Source organism: Pseudorca crassidens, unplaced genomic scaffold, assembly GCF_039906515.1.
Source record: "Pseudorca crassidens isolate mPseCra1 unplaced genomic scaffold, mPseCra1.hap1 Scaffold_64, whole genome shotgun sequence".
In the NCBI taxonomy this organism is placed as follows: domain Eukaryota; kingdom Metazoa; phylum Chordata; class Mammalia; order Artiodactyla; family Delphinidae; genus Pseudorca; species Pseudorca crassidens.
The window spans coordinates 1067742-1094291 of record NW_027136316.1 but is presented as its reverse complement, the minus strand read 5'-3'; the positions used below and the strand labels follow the sequence as shown (position 1 = coordinate 1094291).

The window sequence follows — 26550 nt, the reverse complement described above, 5'->3', positions numbered from 1 at the left end:
CCACCTTATAATTTTTCATATTTTCACTGTATTATTCTTTTTTTTTTTCTATTTGCGGTACGTGGGCCTCTCACCGTGGTGGCCTCTCCCGTTGTGGAGCACAGACTCCGGACGCGCCAGCTCAGTGGCCATGGCTCAAAGGCCCACCTGCTCCGCGGCATGTGGGATCCTCCCGGACTGGGCCACGAACCCATGTCCCCTGCATCGGCAGGCGAACTCTCAACCACTGCCCCACCAGGGAAGCCCTATTTTTTTTTTTTTTTTTTTTGCGGTATGCGGGCCTCTCACTCTTGTAGCCTCTCCTGTTGCAGAGCGCAGACTCAGCGGCCATGGCTCAGGGCCCAAGCCCCTCTGCGGCATGTGGGATCTTCCCGGACCGAGGCTCGAAGCTGCGTCCCCTGCATCTGCAGGCGGACTCTCAACCACTGCGCCACCAGGGAAGCCCCTCCATTTATTTTCGTCTGTTCAGTGTCCTCTATCAGTGTCTTCCAGTTTTCAGTGTGCCGGTCCCTCACGTCCTTGGTTAAATTTACTCCTAGTTATCTTTTTGGATGCAACTGTAAGTGGGATTTTTTTTAAAATTCTTTTTCTGATGGTTCATTATCAGTGTATAGAATCACAAATGATTTTTGTGCATTGATTTTTCTTTTTTTCTTTTTGTATCCTGCAGCTTTACTGAATTCATTTTTCAGTTGTAACAATTTTTTGGTGGTTGAATGTGAAAAACTAGATTTCAGAAATCCCACTGTTTCATCTACATCCAGGCATCCACAGCACCCAAGACATAGTGGCTCTGAATGTAATCTTCCCATGGTGCCTCTTGTAGTATGTGGACTCCTACAAGGGTGATTAGCATCCCCACTGTGGGTGAACTGGATCTGGGTAGGGCTCGGCCTCTATAACAGAGTGTGATGTCTGTATTTCTGGCATGGTATGACATGGTTGTTTAGATAAGTACTTTATTTTCTAGTAAATTTCAAGTGTATAAAAGACTTTAAATAGCAGTATAAAGTTTTCCACCTTCACAAAATACTCCAGTTTGTTTTACCCTGTGAGAGTGGGAGGGCCACTCTCCCAGGGAACCAGCACATAACCCCAAAGTGAGGAATAATTAAGGTTTCCACATTATAATCCTATCCACAGACCCGCTTCAACTTTCACCAGCTGCCCCAGCTTTGTGGAAATGTATTTTTCTATTCGAATCCAGTTTTCTCTTCTTGGAACCATCACTGGGGCTTTTCCTCACTTTAAAAACCTTGCTGGATTGAAAGTGTACAAGATGAGCATGATCTGGGTGGGTTTTCTGTATGGCTTCTTTCACTTAGGATGTTTTCACTGTTTATCCACATTGTAACATTGATAATTATTTCATTCATTTTTTCCATTGTGATTAAAAACACATAACATTTGTCATTTAAACCATTTTTTAAAACCTTTTTTAAAAAATATTTTATTTTATTTTCTATTTTTTGGCTGTGTCGGGTCTTTGCTGCTGCACGGAGACTTTCTCTAGTTGCGGCAAGCGGGGGCTACTTTTCGTTGCCGTGTGAAGGCTTCTCATTGCGGTGGCTTTTCTCGTTACGGAGCATGGGCTCTAGGCGCACGGGTTTCAGTAGTTGTGGCACGAGGACTCAGTAGCTGTGGCTCGCGAGCTTAGTTGCTCTGCGGCATGCAGAATCTTCCAGGACCAGTGCTTGAACCCATGTCCCCTGCAATTGGCAGGCGGATTCTTAACCACTGTGCCATGGGGAGAGCCCTATTTAAACCATTTGTAAGTATCCAGTTCTATGGCCTTGAGTACATTCACATTGTTTTAAAAATATCCTCACCATCCATCTCCAGAACTTTATTTTCCCCATGTGAAACCGTAGCCATTAAACGCTAACTAACCTCACCCCCTGGCAACCTTATTCTACTTTGTCTTTGGATTTGACTTATCTGCATACCTCATACTAGTGGAATCATAGAACGTTTGTCCTTTTCGTGTCTGGCTGGTTTCACTTAGCATAATGACTTCAAGGTTCATCCACATTGTAGCATGTGTGAGAATTACCTTAGTTTTAAAGGTTGAATCATATTCCATTGCATATATACTACACTGTACTTATCCATTCATCTGTTGAAGGATGTGTTGTGTTGCTTCCACCTTTTGGCTATTGTGAATAATGTTGCTATGAATATGGGATACAGATATCTGTTCCAGTCCTTGCTTTCTAATATTCTGGGTGTACAGCCTGGAGTGGAATGAAGGGATCATACATTTTCCATGTTTTTGAGGAGCCACAATACAGTTTTACACAGCGGCTGTATAATTTTACTTTATTCCTTTATATGACAGAATAATGCAGCTTATGGATCTACCTTATTTTGCTTATCCGTTTACCTGCTGATGGACATTTAAATCTTTCCTACCCTGGGCTATTGTGAACAGTGTTGCTATGAATAATTGGTGTACAAGTTTTTGTTTGAACGCCTGTTTTCCATTTTTTTTGATATATAACTAAGAGTGGAGTTGTTGAACCACATGTTAATTATATTTTATATTTTTGAGTAAATGCTAAAGGTTTGTACACATAGACTGCACCATTGTACATATCCACAAGTAACTTTTAAAGGTTCCAATTTCTCTGCATTGTTGCCAACGTTTGTTATTTTTATTTACATATTTTAAAATTTATTTTAAAATTTATTTTTATTCTAGTGTGTGTGAAGGGGCATCACACTGTGGCTTTAATTTGCATTTTCATAATGACTCCTGACGTTTGACATCTTTTCATGTCCTTGTTGATGATTTGTATGTCTTGCCTGGTGAGCAGTCCATGCAAGTTATTTGTCTGTTTCAAAAATTGTGTTGTTTGTCATTTTGTTGATGAGTTGGAAAAGTCCTGGGTACATTCTAGGTAAAGAGCCTTATGAGATATATAATGTGCCAATATTGTCTTCTGTTCTGTGGGCTGTCTTTTTACTTTCTGGATAGCCTCTTTTGATGCACAAAGGTTTGTAATTTTGAGGAAATCCAATGTATCTATTTTTTTCTTTCATTTCTTATGCTTTACTGTCAAATCTAAGAAACCATTGCTAAATTCATGGTCGGGAAGATTTAATTCCTTGGTTTATTTGAGAGTTCATTCAGTCATCCCTCGGTGCCCACTAGGCCAGGCTTTAGGCCTGGGGCTGAGTCAGTGTGACGGTTCAGCGGTCACGGTTTAGGGTTATGGGTCATTGTTGGAGAGTCATGGTGGAGGGTTGTGGTTAAAGGGTCAGGGATTAGAGTTTAGGGGTCCGTGGTGAGGGTCTAGGGGTCTGGGGCTAGGGTTGTTAGGGGGTTACGGTTAGAGGTTAGGGTTCTTAGGGTAAAGGTTAGAGTTAGGTTTAAGCACAATTGGCCCTCATTGCCCTCCCCTCTCCTTCTCTGTGAAGCCTCCAGAATGGATAGGACTTGCCCAGGGTCAAACAGGAGTCAGGGAGCTGAGGTGAATAACTGTTTTTCTGGCCTGCCTTCCCCCAGTCCTGGGCTCTGAGAGAAGAATGAACTGTCTGTTCTTGTCTAGGACTGTTTCTTATCCAACTCAACTTCTGTCAAGGATTGGGGAGGGTGTCAGAAATCATGCGTGGTTTCCTTCTGCCCTCCTACCTGGGAAGGGTGATGCTGGCCCTACTCTGCCTGGGCAGCCCCAGGTTCCAGCACAGCCCAGACAGGAGGGCACTCAGTGGACATGTGTGGATTTATACAGGACTGGGTGCAGTGACCTGCCAGCCCCCAGATGCTGCCTTCTTGAGGGCTGCTGGGGCCCTCCTGGCACTGGAGGCATCCTTTGTCCCATCTGAGTGGGCATGAATAGATGATCAAGTCTCAGGCATGACAGCCCTCGACCTCTGACTATCCAGGCAGGCATCTGTGGTCCTCTAGCTCAGTCCAGCCTGGGCATTGTCAGGCCCTCATGTACAGCTACGGAGCTGACCATGATGCCGGGCAATTTAAGAGCTACCTGGGCAGTGTAGACATTCCTTTGAAAAGTTTCAACTACCAACATGCATGTGGCTGAGAAAAAGGCCTCCCGCTCACGGCCTCATAGGGTGCCAAGAGAGGTAGTAATCCTGTAGACATTGGAATGTGGCCCTGACACAACATCCATGCAGCAGACCATGGCCCTGCAATCCTCTGTCCTTTCGGTCGTTAGTAACTTTTCACATGCATATTCATTAAGAATCAAAGATATGGGAGCAACTGGACCTCCCAGTGTGAGGTTTACACTGCCACTGCCATTGTCTTGGAGAGCCATATGCATCTGTCCTTTTGGTCGTTAGTAACTTTTCACATGCATATTCATTAAGAATCAAAGATATGGGAGCAACTGGACCTCCCAGTGTGAGGTTTACACTGCCACTGCCATTGTCTTGGAGAGCCATATGCATCCATGTGGACTCTGGAAAGGCTGCCAATTTTGGGTTCCATGGTATGGAATAATTCTCGAGCCTCCCGTTACTTCATTGCACAAGTGTCCTTACCACCCTAGCATTTGGTTTCTTCCTCTTAGTAAAGGAGAGAGAAGAAACTGGAAAAGGAGCAGTATTGTTTTTCAGGGATGGGCAATTAATATGGCAAGGGAGATGACATAACTCAGGGCTCCCTCCTCTCAGGGGCAGGAATGAGGTGTGTGTGCCTTCTGAGGGCACATGGACTGTTCTGGGCCAGCCTCTGAGATATGAGGACCTGTAGCCCAAGGAAAGAGACTTGAGTTTACCACCACCAATGATCCTGACTTTTCAGCAAGTGAAAGAACTTCTTGCAGTCTTGGGAGGGACAGTAAGAGCACTGGATGAGTCGCTGCAGCCCCTGACCCTAAGTGAACCCCTTTCTTCCTTTTGTGTCAGATTCTGTGCTGTGCAGTGAACTGTCATTGACATAGAATCTGTTGCTTTCTCCCAGCCAGCATCTGTTCTCAGGCCCAAGTGCCTCAGTTTTCCTTTGGGAATTACATGTCACCTGCTTCCAGTCCGAACAGTTGCAGAAGGATGACCCCATGTTCCACCCAACCCGAAGATGGGTTTACAACCCACATCTAGCCAGTCCCATTTTCCATCTTCTGGTGATGGGTCAAGGATGAGAATGCAGCCCAAGCCAGACCAAAGGCATTTAAAACCATGAGTTTCTTGGAATCCAAGAAAAGGAGAAACTCTTTCTCGGAAAATGGATGGTGAGTGGTTGCCAGCCTAGAACTGCTGTTGGCCCAAGTGCAGTGAGAGAGCCTGTGCCTGTGAATGGGGTCCCCCAAAGGCACTGAGCGGGACAAAGGTTTGGAGAGAAACAAGGTCACACTGAGACAGTGTGAGCCCCTTGTCCTGCCAGGTCCAAACCCATTCTTCAACTTGCCACTTGCAAGTATTAATGTATTTCTACCCTTACAATAAATACTAATTTATTTTACTTCCGTAAGTGTGTCCAGTCAGTGGGAAAAGAAAAAGTCCTCGTTTATACATCTGAGTCAATAAGCCCTGACCCTTCCTCAGGTGTCCTCACTGGGTAGGCATGGCTGGGGTAGGTGAAGACACTGGGTGGGGTCATAAATTAGGGGAGCTGGCAAACAGCTCTCTCCCTGCTCCTTCCCTGTCCCGGGAGAGGGAAAGCCTGGAACAGTGATAGGATAGCCAGTAGGGGAAGAGGTTCCTCAGTGGTTAATTGGTCTTTTTGTGTTTTCCTTCATTTAGGGTCCATTTTGGTAATGCGTTTTTACAAAGAAATCCCCCTTTCCCTCTAGATTTCCAGTTTGTTACTGTAGGTTTCTCTTATTTGACGTTTAATTTTTCCTGTCTAATTTTCTACAGAATCATGACAAATAATGAACAAAATACTGATACTTTACTATTAACTGAAGTCCCTATTCACGTTCCCTTTGTTATACCTTTCCTTGTTCCAGGGTCTCAGAGGACATGGGGTCATCATGTCTGTTTAGTCTCTTCTGGGCTCTGACAGTTGCTCAGATTCTCCTTGTTTCCATGACCTTGACAGCATGGAGGAGGGTTGCTCAGGTATTGTATAGACTGCCGGGCACTGGGATTTGCTTGGTGGTTTTGTCGTGGTTAGACTTGGCTTTGAAAAAGCAGACCACAGATGTGAAGTGCTTCCTCTTCACTATATATCAAGAGGACAGGCTCTTAAGGGAACTTCTCCCTTATATTCTTAATTTTGGCCACCTAGCTGAGGTAATGTTTGTCAGGTTTTCCCACAGTGAGGTTAATTCTTTCCCATGTCCATCCTGTGTGTCTGTAGGAGGCAGTCATAATGCAGAAGCCACACTTGAGGAGAGAGGGGTTAGCTTCACATCCTTGATGGACAGCTGAGTGGCTATATACATTGTTTAGAAGCTTTCTGCATAGGAGATTTCTGTTTAACACCATTCATCAAAAACTATGTAATTTATTTATACCAGTTTGGACACGTGAATAATTATTGTAATCTTTTGGTTATAATCCAGCACTACATTATTAGACTGCTTAGTTAATTCTTGCTTTGGCTGTTGAGAGCTTCTTCCATTTGCTCTTGTTTTCATTTTACATATTTTTTCTTTTGTGGGTTTAAAAAATTTTTGGTACTTCTTTACTTTCTGATATTTTAAGATTATCCTGCTTCATAGATTTACTGTCTCAGTCCTAGCAGCAGCCCTTTCTTCAAAGAGCCCTTGTTCCTTTTATTAGAGAATGGTATTAAAAACTTACATGTGGGAGCTAAATATGCTCAGCTGACAGTACATCGAAATATACGCATGTATCCCAGCCTATGCATATACACATAATTATAAAGATTTCCATGTGGAACTATGTGTAGGCTAAAGATAGTTAATACTGATATCTCCAAGGGGATCTGTTATGACATGGATATTGTAACCTTCTCCCTTTGTTTGACTGTAACATCCAACTCCAATGGTAAGAAACCTGGCTTCCACCATTTGTCATTTATGAAATTCAGTGCTTGTTCCATTTGATGACTGATATCGTAGTTTCAGTACTGTTAGCTGCTGCCCCTCCTGGGAAAGAACATAGAGTCCCCTGTGTGTGTACGGCACATTTTGTCTTTGGCCTACAGATTCTGTACATTTCCAAAGTTAACTTAGGTCAGCCCATTTGTCCCACTACCAACAGTGAGTTTTTTCATACATTTCTGAATCAGTTAGCTTCTTCGTTACCTTCTGTATTGCAGTCTTTGACACTCCCATATCCTAGGTAGCTAAGTTTGGATAGATTGTAACTTACTTGTTGGGTTGTAAAAATCTGTGGGTGTAGCCAAATGCAGTGACAGGTATTCACCACTGAAGTATCATATGGACTATTTCAGCCACATATTCCGTAAACTGTTTACCGTGTCAGTTTTGCCCTTTCTAGAATGTCATATAAAGGAGGTCATACAGTGTGTAGCTCTTCAGACTGGATTCTTTCACTTAGCAATGTAAGTGTTAGATGCATGTATTTTTTTTTTTTTTTGGCACAGGTTGATGATCCATTCCTTTATATCTCTGAATACTATCGCACTGCATGTATATGAGAGGAAAAATAATTTTCCCTCTACACTTCTGTTTCTTTATAGAGATCCCCCTTGTAATGAAAAAGACACGAACTGGAGAAAACAATCAGAAGTTTAATATATACCATGCGTACCTCCTGTATACTTGAAAGATACCCAGGAAAACTGAGTCACTCCTTGAAATGGCCCAAGCTGTTACCTTAAATGCTTCTGCTGAGAACAAAAAAAGATGTTAGGAAATGGAGGCAGCCATTTAAGGGATGTTATTAGGCAAAGCCCAGTAAACAAGGGTATGGTTGTTACACAGGTTTACATTCAGGCCTATTTCATTGACAAGCTTTTTTTTTTTTTTTTTTTAACATTTATTTATTTGGCTGCGCCGGGTCTTAGTTGCGGCCTGTGAAATCTTTAGTTGCGGCATGCGGGCTCTTAATTGCAGCATGGGGAATCTAGTTCCCCGAGCAGGGATTGAACCCTGGTCCCATGCATTGGGAGCATGGGGTCATAACTACTGGACCAGCAGGGAAGTCCCAACAAGCTTTTCTTTGTATTTAGTCATCATTCAATTCCTGGTCCAGAGAGGGGCATCCCTTACGAATGGAGATATCCTTAATAAATGTAAATTTACCTCCTAAAAGGGCATTTTCTGCTTAGTTTTGAAAGATTCTCCTGGGTCTGCTGTTTCTTAAATTAATCAGTCCAAAATAATCCTTTTGTCAAATGGGCATATTTTGGGGTGGTGTATTCTGCTCCCCTTGACATGTATGTGCCCTAATTTGCTTATGAATTCATCTACAGAAGAACATGCTGATATCTTTAAGTTTTTAGCCGTTATGAATAGAGCTGCTGTGCATTGCTTGATGCTAGTTTTGGTTTGAACACAGTTTTTCAAAGCAGTTGTCTAAATACAAGAGGTACACTTCTTGGATCCTAAGGTGAGACTTTTTGATTTGGAAAAATCTGTCAAACTGTCTTTCAAAGTTGGTTGTACATGCATCCACCAGCATCTTGAGTTTATTCTTGTATGCTTATTTACTGCCTGTTTATCTTCTTGGGCCAGGTGTGTGTTTCAATCTTTACCAGATTTTAATGGCATTGTTGGCATAATTTGAGTACAAATCCTTTATCAGATATGTGTTTTGGAAATAGTTTCTTGCAGTTTGTGGTTTGTCTTCCGGTTTTCTGAATAAGGTCACCAGACCCAAAGTCATGTAGATTGCCTTTTTTTTCCCTAGGATTTTTATAGTTTGGTAATTAAAATTTGTCTGTGGGCATTTTGAGTGAATTTTGGGTTAAGTCGTAAAGTTTGTGTCTACATTCATTTCATTACATATGGTTTGTAATTAATTGCTCCTTAACCATCTTTTGAGAAGATACAGTGAGATACTTGGCTCCATTTCAGTTTGGATTTCCAAACTTAGCATATACAGCAGAACTGCCTCCCAGACGAGGCCTCTGGGTTTGTGAGTGCGGCACTCCTGGCACTTTTCTCACATCCCACAGGGGGCGCCGAACCCACCTGTGTGACCCTAGGGGCACAGGTGCACCCTTTCCACAGACTTTGCTCTGTGACAAGCAGACAGGAGCTTTGTCTCCTGTCAGGGCCTAGGTTTCTGGACTATGAGGCATTGTCCACACTGACAGGAGCTGGGTTTTCTCAGGAACCACTGGCGAGGAGACTCCACAAGAGGAAAAAATGAGCAAGTGTAGAGCATCTTCCTGTGCAGCTGACTGCTGGGTGGGTGGGGTGCATCTTCAGGGGATTCAGGAGAGAAAGGGTTTAATGTGGAATACTGTGAACTTTTAGTTAGTTTTATGTGCAGTGTAGATGGTGACCAGTGTCGTTCTTTGGAGACTGGTGTCTAGATTTCCTGGCACTGTCTGTTGATGGCTTTAGGTAGAATAAACATTTTTTTTACACCTTTATTGGAGTATAATTGCTTTACAATGGTGTGTTAGTTTCTGCTTTATAACAAAGTGAATCAGTTATACATATACATATGTTCCCATATCTCTTCCCTCTTGCGTCTCCCTCGCTCCCACCCTCCCTATCCCACCCCTCCAGGTGGTCACAAAGCACCGAGCTGACCTCCCTGTGCTATGCAGCTGCTTCCCACTAGCTATCTATTTTATGCTTGGTAGTGTATATATGTCCATGCCACTCTCTCACTTTGTCACAGCTTACCCTTCCCCCTCCCCATATCCTCAAGTCCATTCTCTAGTAGGTCTGTGTCTTTATTCTTGTCTTACCCCTAGGTTCTTCATGACATTTTTTTTTCTTAAGTTCCATATATATGTGTCAGCATACGGTATTTGTCTTTCTCCTTCTGACTTAGTGCACTCTGTATGACAGACTCTATGTCCATCCACCTCATTACAAATCGCTGAATTTCATTTCTTTTTATGGCTGAGTAATATTCCATTGTATATATGTGCCACATCTTCTTTATCCATATATCTGATGATGGACAATTAGGTTGTTTCCATCTCCTGGCTATTGAAAATAGAGCTGCAATGAACATTTTGGTACATGACTCTTTGAATTATGGTTTTCTCAGGGTATATGCCCAGTAGTGGGATTGCTGGGTCATATGGTAGTTCTATTTGTAGTTTTTTAAGGAACCTCCATACTGTTCTCCATAGTGGCTGGACCAATTCACATTCCCACCAGCAGTGCAAGAGTGTTCCCTTTTCTCCACACCCTCTCCAGCATTTATTGTTTCTAGAGTTTTGGTGATGGCCATTCTGACTGGTGTGAGATGGTATCTCATTCTAGTTTTGATTTGCATTTCCCTAATGATTAATGATGTTGAGCATTCTTTCATGTGTTTGTTGGCAGTCTGTATATCTTCTTTGGAGTAATGTCTATTTAGGTCTTCTGCCCAATTTTGGATTGCGTTGTTTGTTTTTTTGTTATTGAGCTGCATGAGTTGCTTGTAAATTTTGGAGATTAATCCTTTGTCAGTTGCTTCATTTGCAAATATTTTCTCCCATTCTGAGAGTTGTCTTTTGGTCTTGTTTATGGTTTTCTTTGCTGTGCCAAAGCTTTGCAGTTTCATTAGGCCCCATTTGTTTATTTTTGTTTTTATTTCCATTTCTCTAGGAGATGGGTCAAAAAGGATCTTGCTGTGATTTATGTCATAGAGTGTTCTGCCTATGTTTTCCTCTAAGAGTTTGATAGTTTCTGGACTTACATTTAGGTCTTTAATCCATTTTGAGCTTATTTTGGCATATGGTGTTAGGGAGTGATGTAATCTCATACTTTTACATGTACCTGTCCAGTTTTCCCAGCACCACTTATTGAAGAGGCTGTCCTTTCTCCACAGTCCATTCCTGCCTCCTTTATCAAAGATAAGGTGACCATATGTGCGTGGGTTTATCTCTGGGTTTTCTATCCTGTTCCATTGCTCTATCTTTCTGTTTTTGTGCCAGTACCATACTGTCTTGATTACTGTAGCTTTGTAGTATAGTCTGAAGTCAGGGAGCCTGATTCCTCCAGCTCCATTTTTTGTTCTCAAGATTGCTTTGGCTATTCGGGGTCTTTTGTGTTTCCATACAAATTGTGAATTTTTTTGTTCTAGTTTTGTGAAAAATGCGTGGTAGTTTGATAGGGATTGCATTGAATCTGTAGATTGCTTTGGGTAGTAGAGTCATTTTCACAATGTTGATTCTTCCAATCCAAGAACATGGTATATCTCTCCATCTCTTTGTATCATCCTCAATTTCTTTCATCAGTGTCTTATAATTTTCTGCATAGAGGTCTTTTGTCTCCTTAGGTAGGTTTATTCCTAGATATTTTATTCTTTTTGCTGCAATGGTAAATGGGAGTGTTTTCTTGATTTCACTTTCAGATGTTTTCATCATTAGTGTATAGGAATGCCAGAGACTTCTGTGCATTAATTTTGTATCCTGCTACTTTACCAAATTCATTGATTAGCTCTAGTGGTTTTCTGGTAGCATCTTTAGGATTGTCTATGGATAGTATCATGTCATCTGCAAACAGGGACAGCTTTACTTCTTTTCCAATTTGGATTCCTTTTATTTCTTTTTCTTCTCTGATTGCAGTGGCTAAAACTTCCAAAACTATGTTGAATAAGAGTGGTGAGAGTGGGCAACCTTGTCTTGTTCCTGATCTTAGTGGAAATGCTTTCAGTTTTTCACCATTGAGGACGACGTTGGCTGTGGGTTTGTCATATATGGACTTTATTATGTTGAGGAGAGTTCCCTCTATGCCTACTTTCTGTAGGCTTTTTATCATAAATGGGTGTTGAATTTTGTCGAAAGCTTTGTCTGCATCTATTGAGATGACCATATGGTTTTTCTACTTCAATTTGTTTATATGGTGTATCACATTGATTGATTTACGTATATTGAAGAATCCTTGCATTCCTGGAATAAACCCCACTTGATCATGGTGTATGATCCTTTTATTGTGCTGTTGGATTCTGTTTGCTAGTATTTTGTTGAGGATTTTTGCATCTATGTTCATCAGTGATATTGACCTGTAGTTTTCTTTCTTTGTGACATCCTTGTCTGGTTTTGGTACCAGTGTGATGGTGGCCTCATAGAAGGCATTTGGGAGTGTTCCTCCCTCTGCTATATTTTGGAAGAGTTTGAGAAGGATAGGTGTTAGCTCTTCTCTAAATGTTTGATAGAATTTGCCTGTGAAGCCGTCTGGTCCTGGGCTTTTGTTTGTTGGAAGATTTTTAATTACAGTTTCAATTTCAGTGCTTGTGATTGGTCTGTTCATATTTTCTATTTCTTCCTGATTCAGTCTTGGCAGGTTGTGCATTTCTAAGAATTTGTCCATTTCTTCCAGATTGTCCATTTTATTGGCATAGAGTTGCTTGTAGTAATGTCTCATGATCTTTTGTATTTCTGCAGTGTCAGTTGTTACTTCTCCTTTTTCATTTCTAATTCTATTGATTTGAGTCTTCTCCCTTTTTTTCTTGATGAGTGTGGCTAATGATTTATCTATTTTATTTTCTCAAAGAACCAGCTTTTAGTTTTATTGATCTTTGCTATTGTTTCCTGCATTTCTTTTTCATTTATTTCTGATCTGATTTTTATGATTTCTTTCCTTCGGCTAAGTTGGGGGTGTTTTGTTCTTCTTTCTCTAATTGCTTGAGGTGCAAGTTTAGGTTGTTTATTCAAGGTGTTTCCTGGTTCTAAAGATGGGCTTGTATTGCTATAAACTTCCCCCTTAGAACTGCTTTTGCTGCATCCCATAGGTTTTGGGTCGTTGTGTCTCCATTGTCATTTGTTTCTAGGTATTTTTTGATTTCCTCTTTGATTTCTTCAGTGATCACTTCATCGTTAAGTAGTGTATCGTTTAGCCTCCATGTGTTTGTATTTTTTACAGATCTTTTACTGTAATTGATATCTAGTCTCATGGCATTGTGGTTGGAAAAGACACTTGATACAGTTTCAGTTTTCTTAAGTTTACCAAGGCTTGATTTGTGACCTAAGATATGATCTATCCTGGAGAATGTTCCATGAGCACTTGAGAAAAATGTATATTCTGTTGTTTTTGGATGGAGTGTCCTATAAATATCAATTAAATCCATTTTGTTTAATGTATCATTTAAAGCTTGTGTTTCCTTATTTATTTTCATTTTGGATGATCTGTCCATGGGTGAAAGTGGAGTGTTAAAGTCCCCTACTATGAATGTGTTACTGCCAATTTCCCGTTTTATGGCTGTTAGTATTTGCCTTCTGTATTGAGGTGCTCCTATGTTGGGTGCATAAATATTTAAAGTTGTTATATATTCTTCTTGGATCGATCCCTTGATCATTATGTAGTGTCCTTGTTTGTCTCTTCTAATAGTCTTTATTTTAAAGTCTATTTTGTCTGATATGAGAATTGCTACTCCAGCTTTCTTTTGGTTTCCATTTGCATGGAATATCTTTTTCCATCCCCTCACTTTCTGTCTGTATGTGTCTCTAGGTGTGAAGTGGGTGTCTTGTAGACAGCATTTATATGGGTCTTGTTTTTGTATCCATTCATCCATTCTGTGTCTTTTGGTGGGTGCATTTAATCCATTTACATTTAAGGTAATTATCGATATGTATGTTCCTATTCCCATTTTCTTAATTGTTTTGGGTTTGTTATTATTGGTCTTTTCCTTCTCTTTTGTTTCAGGCCTAGAGAGGATCCTTTAGCATTTGCTGTAAAGCTGGTTTGGTGGTGCTGAACTCTTTCAGCTTTTGCTTGTCTGTAAAGGTTTTAAATTCTCCATCAAATCTGAATGAGATCTTTGCTGGGTAGAGTAATCTTGGTTGTAGGTTTTTCTCCTTCATCACTTTAAATATGTCCTGCCTGTCCCTTCTGGCTACAGAGTTTCTGCTGAAAGATCAGCTGTTAACCTTATGGGGATTCCCTTATGTGTTATTTGTTGTTTTTCCCTTGCTGCTTTTAATATGTTCTCTTTGTATTTAATTTTTGACAGTTTGGTTAATATGTGTCTTGGTGTGTTTCTCCTTGGATTTATTCTGTATGGGACTTTTTGTGCTTCCTGGACTTGATCAATTATTTCCTTTCCCATATTAGGGAAGTTTTCAACTGTAATCTCTTCAAATATTTTCTCAGTCCCTTTCTTTTTTCTCTTCTTCTTCTGGAACCCCTATAATTCAAATGTTGGTGTGTTTAATGTTGTCCCAGAGGTCTCTGAGACTGTCCTCAGTTCTTTTAATTCTTTTTTCTTTATTCTGCTCTGCAGTAGTTATTTCCACTATTTTATCTTCCAGGTCACTTATCCGTTCTTCTGCCCCAGTTATTCTTCTATTGATCCCATCTAGAGTATTTTTAATTTCATTTATTGTGTTGTTCATCATTGCTTGTTTCCTCTTTAGTTCTTCTAGGTCCTTGTTAAATGTTTCTTGCATTTTCTCTATTGTATTTCCATGATTTTGGATCATCTTTACTATCATTATTCTGAATTCTTTTTCAGGTAGACTGCCTATTTTCTCTTCATTTGCTAGTCTGGTGGGTTTTTATCTTGCTCCTTCATCTGCTGTGTGTTTTTCTGTCTTCTCATTTTGCTTATCTTACTGTGTTTGAGGTCTCCATTTTGCAGCCTGCAGGTTCGTAGTTCCCGTTGTTTTTGGTGTCTGTCCCCAGTGGCTAAAGTTGGTTCAGTGGGTTGTGTAGGCTTTCTGGTGGAGGGGACTAGTGCCTGTGTTCTGGTGAATGAGGCTGGGTCTTGTGTTTCCGGTGGGCAGGTCCACGTCTGGTGGTGTGTTTTGGGGTGTCTGTGGACTTATGATTTTAGACAGCCTCTCTGCTAATGGGTGGGGTTGTGTTCCTGTCTTGCTAGTTGTTTTGCATAGGGTGTCCAGCTGTAGCTTGCTGGTCGTTGAGTGAAGCTGAGTGTTGGTGTTGAGATGGAGATCTCTGGGAGATTTTCGCCGTTTGATATTACATGGAGCTGGGAGGTCTCTTGTGGACCAGTGTTCTGAAGTTGGTTCTCCCACCTCAGAGGCACAGCACTGACTCCTGGCTGCAGCACCAAGAGTCTTTCATCCACACGGCTCAGAATAAAAGGGAGAAGAAGTAGAAAGAAAGAAAGAAAGAGGACAATAGAAAATAAAATAAAGTAAGGTAAAATGAAATAGTTATTAAAGTAAAAAATAATAATTAAGAAAAAAATTTTTTTAAAGTAGAAAAAACAAACAAAAAGGACAGATAGAACCCTGGGACAAAAGGTGAAAGCAAAGCTATGCAGACAAAATCTCACACAGAAGCATACACATACACACAAAAAGAGGAAAAGGGGAAAAAATCATAAATCTTGCTCTCAAACTCCACCTCCTCAATTTGGGATGATTCGTCGTTTATTCAGTTATTCCACAGATGCAGGGTACATCAAGTTGATCATGGAGCTTTAATCCGCTGCTTCTGAGACTGCTGGGAGAGATTTCCCTTTCTCTTCTTTGTTCGCACAGCTCCCGGGGCTCAGCTTTACATTTGGCCCCGCCTCTGCGTGTGGGTCGCCAGAGGGCATCTGTTCTTCGTTCAGACAGGACGAGGTTAAAGGAGCTGGTGATTGGGGGGCTAGGCTCACTCAGGCCGTGGGGGAGGGAGGGTCACAGAGTGCGGGGCAGGCCTGTGGCGGCAGAGGCCACCATGACGTTGCACCAGCCTGAGGAGCGCCGTGAGTTCTCCCGGGGAAGTTGTCCCTGGATCCTGGGACCCTGGCAGTGGCGGGCTGCACAGGCTCCCCGGAAGGGGGGTGTGGATAATGACCTGTGCTCGCACACAGGCTTCTTGCTGGCGGCAGCAGCAGCCTTAGCATCTCATGCCCGTCTCTGTGGTCCGCGCTGTTAGCCGAGGCTCGCGCCCGTCTCTGCAGCTCCTTTAAGCAGCGCTCTGAATCCTCTCTCTTCGCGCACCAGGAAACAAAGAACGAAGAAAACGTCTCTTGCCTCTTCGGCAGGTCCAGACTTTTCCCCGGACTCCTTCCCGGCAAGCCGTGGCGCACTAACCCCTGCAGGTTGTGTTCAGGCCACCAACCCCAGTCCTCTCCCTGCGCTCTGACCAAAGCCCAAGCCTCCGCTCCCAGCCCCGCCCACCCCGGCAGGGGAGCAGACAAGCCTCTCGGGCTGGTGAGTCCCGGGCGGTACTGATCCTCTGTGCGTGAATCTCTCCACTTTGCCTTCCGCACCCCTGTGGCTGCCCTCTTCTCCGCAGCCCTGAAGCTTTCCCCCTCTGCCACCCACAGTCTCCGCCCGAGAAGGTGCTTCCTAGTGTGTGGAAACCTTTCCCCCTCCCACTGGTGCAGGATCCATCCCTATTCTTTTGTCTCTGTTTATTCTTTTTTTTTTTTTTTTTGTCCTACCCAGGTACGTGGGGAGTTTCTTGCCTTTCGGGAGGTCTGAGGTCTTCTGTCAGCGTTCAGTAGATGTTCTGTAGGAGTTGTTCCACGTGTACAAGTATTTCTGGTGTATCTGTGGGGAGGAAGGTGATCTCCGAGTCTTAGTCTTCCGCCATCTTCCCTCTCTCCCAAACATTTTAATAATAGTAATTTTTCTGATGCATGAGCATGGAATACTGTTTTCGATTGTGTCTTCAGTTTCTTTATCAATGCTTTATAGTTTCCTGAGTATAGGTCTTTCATGTCCTTGGTTAAATTTATTGCTAAATAGTTTGTTCTTTTTGATGGAATTGTAAATGGGATTGTTTTCTTAATTTTTCTTGCTGGTGGTTCATTATTAGTGTATAGAAACAAAACTGACTTGTGTATATTGATTCCATATTTTGCAACTTTACTGAATTTTTTTAGCATATTTTTTGAAGTAATGTGAAAAATTGCAATACTAAAATCTCACAGTTTCTACTGCACCCCAGGTAATCCACAGGACCCAAGAGATGGTAGCTACTAATGTACTCTTCCCACGGTGCCTCTTCATACCATGCGGACTCCTACAAGGGAAATAAGTATCACAACTTTGGTTGAACGTGGTCTGGGTAAGTCTTGGCCTCTATCACAAAATTTGATGTCTCCCTTCTCTGATTTTCTGGCATGATATTGACATGGTTGTCTAGAAAAGTAATTTAGTTTCCAGTAATTTAAAATGTACCGAAAAGTTGCAATAATGGCAAAAAGTACTCACGTTTGCCATTTCACACAAAATGCTCAGTGTGTTTTGCCCCAGGAACCAGCACATAACCCCTAAATGAAGAAATCCTGATGTCCACATTATAATTTAATACTCAGCCCCACTTCAACTTTCACCTACTGTCCCAACTGTATGAAAATGTCTTTTTCCATCCTGATCCAGTTTTCTTTTTCTGGAACCATTACTGCGTTTCTCCCTCATTTGGACATCCTTGATGGATTTGAAGCAGACAAGATGAGTATGGGATCTAGGTGGCCTTTTCTATATGGCTTTTTTCAGTAAGAATGTTTTTAATGTTCATTTTTGTAACAAATATCAGTGCTGCACTTTTTTTCATTGTCATTAAAAATACAAAACACGACTTTAGCATTTAATTCACTTTACGCATACAGTTTTGTGGTATTAACTACCTTTATATAGTTGCACAAACAAGTTAAGTAACATGTGTACCTCCTGTGTGCATGGCAGATACCCAGGAAATTGAGTAACACCCTGAAACGGCCCAAGACATCACCTTAAATACCGTCTTCATCTAAAAGGCAAAAAAAGGAAGGCTATAGTTGTTTGTCTACATTCATTTGATTGTATATGGTTTCCAGTTGATGTTGTTTAACTAGTTGTGGAGAAGTCATGGGGTAGGTGGCTTCATTTCAGTTTGAATTTCCAAATTTACTGGATTCTGCAGGCTTGATACAAGGTTTACAAACTTCATATCGGGTCAGGACATCCCATGGTGTAACTCAATTAAACAATTGAGTTCAACAATTAAAGCTCTGTGTGATGTGAGTTCATCCCGGAGTAATCCAGGTTAGTTTCTGTTATACATTTGTCCCAGGATGAAAGGACAGGAAAAATAAGACCTGATTTATAAAAGTGCCTTCAAACTAATTAATACTGAAGTATAGTTGACCTACGATATTGTGTTAATTTCTACTGTACAGCAAAGTGATTCATATATACATACATACATATACACATATTTTTCATATTCTTTTCCATTATGGTTAATTACAGGGTATTGAATACAGTTCCCTGTGCTGTGCAGGAAGACCTTGTCTATCCATCCTATATATAATAATTTGCATCTACTAATCCCAAACTCCCAATCCATCCCTCTCCCCTGTCTTCCCCTTGACAACCACAAGTCTGTTTTCTATATTTGTGAGTGTGTTTTGTTCTGTAGATAGATTCATTTGGGTCTCACTTTATAATCCACATATAAGTGATATGATATGGTAGGTGTTGTTCTCTGACTTACTTCACTTTGTATGATAATCTCTAGGTCCACCCATGTAGCTGCAAATGGCATTATTTCATTCTGTTTTATGGCTGAGTAATATTCCATTGTATATATGTACCACATCTTCTATATCCATTCATCTGTTGAGGGACATTCAGGTTGCTTCCGTGTCTTGGCTATCGTGAAGAGTGCTGCTGTGAAAGCTGGGGTGCACGTATCTTTTTGAATTATAGTTTTGTCTGGATGTGTGCCCAGGAGTGGGATTGCTGGTTCATATGGTAATTCTATTTTTAGTTTTTGAGGAACCTCCATACTGTTCTCCATAGTGGCTGCATCAATTTACATTCCCACCAGTAGTGTAGGAGGGTGCCCTTTTCTCCACACCCCTTCCAGCATTTATTTCTAGACATTTTAATGATGGCCATTCTGACCACTACGAGGTGATAACTCACTGTAGTTTTGATTTGCATTCTCTAATAATTAGTGATGTGGAACGTCTTTTCAGGTGCCTCTTGGCTATCTGTATGTCTTTGGAGAAATGTCTGTTTAGACCTTCTGCCTATTTTTTGATGTTTTTTTCTTTTTTGAGTTGTATGAGGTGTTTGTATATTTTAGAATTAAGCCCTTGTTGGTCGCAAATACATTTGCAGGTATTTTCTCCCAAACAGTGAGCACAGGTTCTGGAACAACGGGATACCCACATGCAGAAGAGTAAAGTTGGACCCTTACCTCCCCCCACCCCATATAAAGAATCAACGCAAAATGGACCAAAGGTCCAGATGCAAGTACCAAAATTATAAAACTCTTAGAAGAAAACATGAGAGTAAATCTTCATGACCTTGGATTTGGTCATGTTTTGTTAGATCTACCAAAAGCACAAGCAACAAAAGACAAAATAGATGAATTGGACTTCCTCAAAGTGAAAAACAGTTGTGTATAAAAGGAGCAAGGAGTAAGATAATCCACCATCCAAAATGGCCCAAGATGTTTGCAAACCATGTATCTGATAAAGGACTGTAGCCCAGCAGCCAAGCTCCCGGTGGTCCAGGGGAGTGTCTGTGCGGCCCCTCTCGTCCTCGGTGATCAGGGGATTTCAGGCCCCACAGCACCCGAGGGGTGGACACGGGTCATCCTCAGCACCCTCAGGGAGTGAGTGTTGGATGGTTTTGAGCCCAGATGCACTCCCATTACTGCCCTCAAAGGCTGAAGGCTTCAGCATGCCTCCAGAAGGACACAGAGTATTTGCAAGTCTTTGAGAACCAAGGGGACAGTCTTCACTTTTCTGAAAGGGCATCTTATTATTTCACAGCATGACCATTTTCCATCTGGCTCTCAGGGGTGCCCTCCCACCTTCCTGATATCTCTGAGAGTGGCCATGGGGGTTTGGCTGTCCCCAGTCCTCACACCAGGTGACCAGGCCAGTGGGGCCAGACCCTGGTGGTCCTTAGCTTCGCTGGAGACTAACCCAGACTCTCAGCCTGTGATTGAACGTGGATGCCCCTGCTTCCCCCCGTCAGCAATTCTCATCTCCTCCTCTGTCTCTCTTCCTCTTGCTTTTCAGTCTCAGATTTACCTGACGGCCACCACTCACAGCTCCCGAAGAGCCCAGAGATTTCTCCTGGAAGGAAAGGTTCTGGAAAATCAGAGAGATAAATAAAGGATGCAGCTGATTCCCGCCTTGTGCTGATGCCCAAGAGGGTGAGGAGAGTGAGTGTTTTCTCATTAGAATTTTAAATCCTCCAAGTAATAGATCATTGGGGGGGAGGCATCCAGTGTTCTCCTGCTCATTCTAAGAATGTCATTCCTAGATTTTAATGTGGTAAATAATTTATATTATAAATATGCAGAGGGGGGATATCCATTTAAAAATGTTAGAGGTAACTGCAAGGGATTTACAACAAACAAGGACACAGAACCCTGTGTCCAGACACTGGCTGAGAGGCTCCTACCCTGAGCCTCAGTCCCCTGGAGGGCGGAGTGGCCATGAGTCTCCTACCGCAGGTAAGCCCACACAGGCACATCCCACATGGGTCCACTGTATCGCAGAATCTTAGAGGGGCCGATGGCAGGCAGCTGGCTAGAGATGCGGACAAGAGAAAACTGCCCAGCAGCCTGGGACAACCCCGGGGTGAGGCCTTAGGAAGGGCCAGTGTCAGAGCCTCAGAGATTACTTGAAGAGAGTTCAGGCTGTTGAGGACATCATCAGAGATGCACTTAGGGACATATTCAGGGCCTTACTTATGGACAGGATCAGGGCATTATTTAGTGACTGCTTAGACTATAAGGGACAGCATCAGGGCCTAAGTTAGGGACAGTGTCAGTGCTTCACTTAGAGATAACGTGAGAGCCTTAGTTAGACACAGTTCAGGCTATTACTTAGGGATATCTTCAGGGCCTTAGAGCCAGCATCATGGCCATAATTAGAACGAGTGTCAGGGCGTTAGTTAGGGCCAAAACTAGGGTGTTAGTTAGGGAAAGAGGTCATTAGTTACAGACAGTGTCAGGGTTTTAGGTAGGGACAGCGGCAAGTCCTTAGTTAAGAAGAGTGTCGGGGCCTCACTTAGGGGCAGCATCAGGATGTTAGTTAGGGAGAGTCAGGACATTAGAATTTCAGATTCTAAAGTAGAGACAGCATCAGGGCCGTAGTTAGGGACAGCATCAGAGACTTACCTAGGGACATATTCAGGGCCTTAGTTATGGACAGGATCAGGGTGATACAGAGGAACGCCTAAGCATATTAGGGACATCTTCAGGGCCTCAATTAGCGATAGCATCAGGGTATTAGTTAGGGAAAGAGTCAGGCCATTATTATAGATAGTTTCAGTGTCTTACGTAGAGAGAGCATCAGGGCCTTAGTTAAGGACAGCATCAGAGACATACTTAGGGACACATTCAGGGCCTTGGTTATGGACAGGGTTAGGGCGTTATTGAGAGATACATGAGGGTATTAGGGACAGCATCAGGGTGTTCGGGAAAGAGTCGGCCGTTATTATAGACAGTGACAGTGCCTCAGGTAGAGACATCATCACAGCCTTAGGAAGAGGGTCAGGGCCTTGGTGAGGGACAGGGTCAGGCCAACAGTGAGGGACATCTAAGTCTATCAGGGACATTGTCAGGGCCTTAGATAGGGTCAGCATCAGGGCTGTAGTTAGAACCAGTGTCAGGGCGTTATTTAGGGACAAAACTAGGATGTTAGTTAAGTAAAAAGCCAGGAAATTAGTTACAGCCAGTGTCAGCTTCTCAGCTAGAGACTTCAAGGTCTCAGTGAGAGCATCAGCATCTCAGGTAGGAGCTGCATCAGGCCATTACTTATAGACAGTGTCAAGGCCTTAATTAGGGAGAATGTCAGGGCCTCAGAGAACAACTTGAGGGCCTTAGTAAGAGACACTTCAGATTGTCCGTTAGGGACATCATCAGAGCGTTATTTATGGACAGGGTCAGGGTATTAGTGAAAGACAGCTCAGGCAATTAGGCACACCATCAGGGCCTTGGGTAGGGGCAGCGTCAGGGAGTAGTTGGGGAAAGAGTGAGGCCGTTAGGTAAAGACAGACTCAGGGCCTTAGTTAAAGACAGTGTCAGGTTCTTTGTTAGGGACACTGTCATGGGCTCAGTTAAAGATAACTTGAGGGTCTTAGTTACAGATAGTGTCAGGGCCTTAGTTATGGACATCTTTATTGCCTCAGTTAGAGGTAATTCGAGGGCCTTAGTAGGAGACATTTTGGGTCATTAGTGACATCGTCTGGACCTTCGTGCCGTCTTCAGTACATCATTTATGGGCCGCATCAGGGCAATAATGAGGGACAGCTCATGTTATTAGGGACTGTGTCAGGGTCTTAGTTAGGGAATGTGTCAGGACCTTTGTTAGGGAAAGAGTGAAGACAGTAGTTAAAGACAGACTCAGGGCCTTAGTCAGAGACAGCCTCAGTTCTTAATCAGGGCCACAGTTAAAGATAAGTTGAGGGCCTTTGTTAAGGACAGCCTGCAGGCCTCAGTTAGAGACAGGTTCATGGGCTCGAGACTAAATTCAGGGTCTTAGTTAGGGACAGCATCAGGGATTTAGTTAGCATAAGAGACTCGACATTAGCTAAAGACAAGGTTAGGTTAAGGTCTAGGAATAGCGTCAGGAAATGATGTAGGGATAGTGTAAAGACCATAGCTACTTATAGCATCAGTGCCTCATTTAGAACCAGTGTCAGGGCTTCAAGTAGGGACAGCGTCACAGCCTGACTTAGGGAGAGCGACAGGGACTGAGTGAGGCCTAGAGTCAGGGCCTTCGCTGGGGACAGTGTTAAGGCAAGACTTAGGAACAGCATAAGGGCCTCGGTAGGAACAGCGTAAGGAGTTTCTTAAAGACATTATCAGGGCTTCTGTGAGAGACAGCCTCAGCCTCACATAGGGACAGCGTCAAGGCTTACTTTGGGACAGTTTCAGGAGCTTATTAAAACATGGGCCAGGATATAATAAGCTCAGGATACTGTCAGGACTTTAACTGTTGACAGCAGCAGGGCCTTAGTTATGGACAGTGTCAAGGCCTTAGATACGACTAGCATCTGGGTCTCTGTTAGGTACCGTGTCAGGGCCTGAGTTAGCAAGAGTGTTAGGGCAATATTTAGGGACAGTGTCAGGGCCGGATTTAGGATGAGCATCTAGGCCTCGGTTAGGGACAGTGTCACAGCCTTGGGACTAAATTCAGGGCCTGAGGTATTCACAGCATAAGGGCTTCAGTTAGCATAAGAGGCAGAACAGTTGCTAGGGACAGGCTTAGAGTAAAGTTTAGGGATCGTGTCAGGAAATGACCTAGGAGTAGTGTCAAGACCTTAGTCACTGAGAGTATCAGGGCCTTAATTAGGACCAGTGTCAGGGCTTCAGGTAAGGACAGCGTCAGAGCCTGACTTAGAGAGAGCCACAGGGACTGAGTGAGGCCTCGCGTCATGCCCTTAGCTGGGGACACTATCAGGGCATGATGTAGGAGTTGCATCAGGGCCTTTGTTGGGTCAGGAATAGGGTCTTAGTTAAAGACACGATCAGGGCCTGAGGTGGTCACAGCGTCAAGGCCTCAGTTAGGGATAGTTTCAGGGCCTAAGTTAGGCACAGCCTCAGGCTTTCACTTAGGGACAGAGACAGGGCTTTGTTAGTGTTAGTGTCAGGACCTTGATTAGAAATGGGTTAGATTCTGAACTCATGATAGTGTCTGGATTATAGTTATTGCCGGCAGTAGGACCTATATTAGTGACAGATTCCGGGCCATAGTTAGAAACAGTGTCATGGCCCTAGTTAGGACAAGTCTGGGCCTTACTTAGGGAGAGCATTAGGGCTTCTGTGAGGATAAGAGGCAGGAAATTAGCTCGGTAGAGAGTCAGGTTCCAGGCCAGGGATAGTGTCAGGAAATGAGCTAGGGATAATGTGAAGACCTTAGTTATTGAGAGCATCAGGGTCTTAGTTAAGACCAGTGTCAGGGCCTTAATCAGGACCAGTGTCAGGGCTTGATGTAGGGATAGCGTCAGAGCGTAACTAAGGTACGGCAACAGGGGCTAAGTGAGGCCTATCTTTAGGGCCTGAGTGAGGAACAGTGTCAGGGCACGACATAGGTGTTGTATAAGGGCTTCTGTACGATCAGCATTAGGGTCTTCGTTAAAGGCATTCTCAGGGCCTCTGATAGAGACAGCCTCAGGGCTTCCCTTAGGGACAGCGTCAGGGCTTACTTAGGGACAGTTTCAGAACCTTGGTAAGACATGGGTCAGGATATTAGCTCAGGATAATGTCAGGACTTTAGATATTGACGGCAGCAGGGGCTTAGTTAGACACAGTGTCAGGGCATGCGTTAGGACTAGCATCTGTGCCTCTGTTAGGTACTGTGTCAGGGCCTGAGTTAGGAATGGCGTTAGGGCTTTAGTGAGGGACAGTTCTGGGCCATATTTAAGAAGAGCATCTAGGCCTCTGTTAGGGACAGTGTCACGGCCTTGGGACTAAATTCAGGGCCTGAGTTAGGCTCATCATAAGGGCTTCAGTTAGCATAAGAGGCTCGACATTAATCAAAGGCAAGGAGAGGTTAAGGTCTCGGGATAGTGTCAGGACATGACCTAGGAATAGTGCCAAGACTTCAGTTACTTAGAGCATCAGGGCCTAATTTAGGACCAATGTCCGGACTTCAGGTAGGGACAGCATCAGAGCCGGACTTAGGAAGAACGACAGGGCTTGAGTGAAGCCTAGTGTCAGGGCCTTAGCTAGGGACCGTATCAGGGCATGACTTAGGTGAATCATAAGTGCCTCGGTAGGATCAGACTCGGGCTTTGCTAAAGCCATCATCAGGGCCTCTGTTAGGGACAGCCTCAGGGTCTCACTTAGGGACAGTGTCAGGGCTTATGTAGGGACAGTTTCAGGACCTTGGTAAAAGATGGGTCAGGAAATGAGCTCAGGATACTGTTAGGACATTATATATTGACGGCAGCAGAGCCTTAGTTACAGACAGTGTCAGGGCCTGCGTTAGGACTAGCATCTGGGCCTCTGTTAGTTACAGTGTCAGGCACTGAGTTAGGAATATTGTTAAGGCATTAGTTAGGGACAGGACTGGACTGGATTTAGGACGACCATCTAGGCCTTGGGTACAGTGTCACGGCCTTGGGAGCAAATTCAGGGCCTGAGGTATTCACAGTATAAGGGCTTCAGTTAGCGTAAGAGGCAGGACAGTTGCTAGGGACAGGGTTTGGGTAAAGTTTAGGGATCGTGTCAGGAAATGACCTAAGGTAAGTGTCAAGACCTTAGGCACTGAGTGTATCAGGGCCTTATTTAGAACCAAGATCAGGGCTTCAGGTAGGGACAGTGTCAGTGCTTCACTTAGGGAGAGTGACAGGTACAGATTGAGGCCTACCATCATGCCCTTAGCTGGGCACACTGTCAGGGCATGAGGTAGGAGCTGCATAAGGGCCTTTGTTGGGTCAGAGATAGCGTCTTAGTTTAAGACATGATCAGGGCCTGAGGTGGTCACAGTTTCAAGGCCTCAGGTAGGCATAGCTTCAGGGCCTGAGTTAGACACAGCCTCAGGCCTTCACTTAGGGACAGAGACAGGGCTTTCTTAGAGACAGTGTTAAGACCTTGGTAAGAGATGGGTCAGGACATTAGCTCAGTATAGTGTCCGGATTTTAGTTATTGCCGGCAGCAATATTTAGTTATTGCCTATATTTGGGACTGATTCTGGGCCTTCGTTAGAGACAGTGTCGGGGCCTTAGTTATGAATAGTCAGGGCCTTAGTTAGGGAGAGCATTAGGGCTTCAGTGAGGACAAGAGGCAGGAAATGAGCTCGGGACAGATTCAGCTTCCAGACCAGGCATAGTGTCAGGAAATGAGCTAGGGATAGCGTGAAGACATTAGTTATTGAGAACATCAGGGCTTTAGTTAGGACCAGTGTCAGGGTCTTAATCAGGATCATTGTCATTTCTTGATATAGGGACAGCGTTAGAGCCTAACTAAGGTACGGGAACAGGGCTCAGTGAGGCCTATCTTTAGGACCTGAGTGACGGACCCTGTCAGGGTACTATAAGGGCCTCTGTAGGATCAGCATTAGGGTCTTCTTTAAAGACATTCTCAGGGCCTCCCATAGGGACAGCCTCAGGACCTCACTTAGGGACACCATCAGGGTTTACTTTGGGACAGTTTCAGGACCTTGGTAAGACATGGGTCAGAATATTAGCTCAGGATAATGTCAGGACTTTAGATATTGATGGCAGCAGGGCCTTAGTTTGACACAGTGTCAGGGCCTGCATTAGGACTAGCATCTGGGCCTCTGTTAGGTCCGTGTCAGTTCCTGAGTTAGGAATAGTGTTAGGGAATTAGTTTGGGACAGTTCTGTGCCAGATTTAGGACGAGTATCTAGGCCTGAGTTAGGGACAGTGTCACGGCCTTGGGACTAAATTCAGGGCCTGAGTTAGGCACAGCATAAGGGCTTTAGTTAGCATGAGTCAGGACTTTAGCTAGGGACAGGGTCAGGTTAACATCTAGGGATAGTGTCAAGACCTTAGTTACTGAGAGTACCAGGGCCTTACTTAGAACCAGTGTCAGGGCTTGTGGTAGGGACAGCATCAGAGCCTGACATAGGGAGAGTGACAGGACCTGAGTGAGGCCTAGCGTCAGGACCTTAGCTGGGGACACTGTCAGGGCATGACGTAGGAGCATCATC

General features: G+C 43.5%; 2 long non-coding RNA genes across 2 annotated transcripts in view; both read left to right on the top strand.

Annotated features, from left to right (window-relative positions):
* LOC137218232 (uncharacterized) overlaps positions 1 to 26550 on the top strand; it is a 1013945-nt gene that overhangs the window by 18770 nt on the left and 968625 nt on the right. The window lies entirely within an intron of this gene.
* Positions 16856 to 26550, top strand: part of LOC137218238 (uncharacterized) — a 60425-nt gene continuing 50730 nt past the window's right edge. The window contains exons 1-2 of the long non-coding RNA XR_010940560.1: positions 16856 to 16985; positions 19939 to 20084. This is a non-coding gene — a long non-coding RNA (uncharacterized lncRNA). The remainder of the gene's footprint in view (positions 16986 to 19938; positions 20085 to 26550) is intronic.